Source organism: Orycteropus afer, unplaced genomic scaffold, assembly GCF_000298275.1.
Source record: "Orycteropus afer afer isolate SDZICR_OR568_19922 unplaced genomic scaffold, OryAfe1.0 scaffold00293, whole genome shotgun sequence".
NCBI lineage: Eukaryota > Metazoa > Chordata > Mammalia > Tubulidentata > Orycteropodidae > Orycteropus > Orycteropus afer.
In genome coordinates, this window is record NW_006921880.1 from 2,892,856 (window position 1) to 2,894,692 (window position 1,837).

A 1,837-nucleotide genomic window follows, 5' to 3' on the forward strand; every position below is an offset into this window, starting at 1 on the left:
GGTTGGTGAAAGGGCTGGAGGGAGGCAGCATGTCTGGCCTTGAAGTAATAGGCCTTGGGTTACTGCTGGTAATCCTGTCTTCCTCTCGTGGGATTAGAGGAGGTCAGAACATGTGGCCTCCTTGTAGTTTTTGCAGTACCTAAAGGAGCTGACTGCTAACCAGAAGGCTGGCGGTTCAAACCCACCAGCCACTCCACTGCCCCAGATTGGGCAACCTACTTCTGGAGTGATACCACCTCAGAAACCCAAGGAGGGGTCGCTATGAGTCGGATCCAACTCGACAGGAGTGAGTTTGGTTTTTTGTTGATCCTTACAGTATCCCTGTGAGGTACATATCATTCTCCCCATTTTATAGATGAGGAAACAAAGGTTCAGAAATATAGTTGCCCATATGAGCTGCTGTTGGTAAAGCCAGCAAAAGGAATCTGCCTAGTTTGAAGCTCATCCCTTTGCACTCATTGTGCTGATTATAAAAAGGAGAGGACTTTTTAAAGGGATAGGTTAACCCACTGCCATGGAGTCAATTCCTACACACAGCAGCCTTACAGGACAGAGTAGAACTGCCCCCCATAAGGGTTCCAAGACTGTCAACCTTTTTCTTTTTTCCTTTTAATTTTTATTTTGGCTGTAAATCTTTATGGAAGCAGACTGCCTCGTCTTTCTTCCATGGAGTGGCTGATGGGTCCAACCACCAGCCTTTTGGTGAGCAGCTATATGCCTTAACCACTGTGCCACCAAAAAACCAAACCCACTGCCATCGAGTCAATTCTGACTCATAGCAACCCCCATAGGGTTTCCAAGGCTGTAAATCTTTGTGGAACCAGACTGCCTCAGCTTTCTCCTTTGGAGCAGCTGGTGAGTTTGAAGCACCAAACTTTTGGTTAGCAGCCAAATGCCCTATCATGGTGCCACCAGAACTCTTAAAGTGAGAGGTTGGGTCAGATAAATTAAAAATGGGAAGGAGCAGGTCTGAAGGGAGGTGGGCTGAGTGTTCACATTCCAGGCCCTCAAAAGCTTTCCTTGTGTAGTAGAAACATTTGGGATACCCACCCTGCCTGAAGTGCCAACTCACAGCTTCCTCTGGGGCCTTGTTTGTACTGGGCTTCCATACTCTGGCTACAGCTGAAAGGACCAGGGATGAAAACCTGACCAAAACTGAGCCAACTGGAATCTTTCTCTCAAGGATATAAGTTAAGAGACACAGACACTATAGTCAGAGGTCGTGTCATGACCCAGTCAGCTCCCTGGTGACCCAAAGCTTCATGCAAACTGGAAATTAGAGAGGAGCAGGAGTGAGAGACCTCATCAAGGCAACCAGCGTAGAAAGTGAAATGGAGGAGATGTGCAGGAAGAAGTAGAGGCATGAGGCCACAGAGTCCAAAGGAAAGAGAGGTAAGAGGACAAGGAAAAGTGAACAAAGACACCTTCCAGCCTGACACATTTCTGGTTCCTCTGCAGAAGGAAGACTGAGCAATCCACTTCCGTAAAGACTGACTGCCTCAGAAACCCAAAGGGGGTCACTATGAGTCAGAATCAACTCGATGGCAGTGAGTTTAGTTTGTTTTTTTCATATGATGCCACAGGAGTTCTTGTGGTGCAGTGCCTAAGGCATTTGACTGCTAACCAAAAGGTTGGCAGTTCAAACTCACCAGCCACAATGTAGAAGGAAGATGGGACAACCTACTTCCATAAAGATTTACTACTTCAGAAACCCAATGGAGGTTGCTATGTGCTGGAATCAACTCAATGGCAGTGAGTTTGGTTTTTTGGTTTGATATGATGCCTATAAGGAGCCCTGGTGACACAATGGTTAAGCGCTCAAGCTGCTAACCAAAAG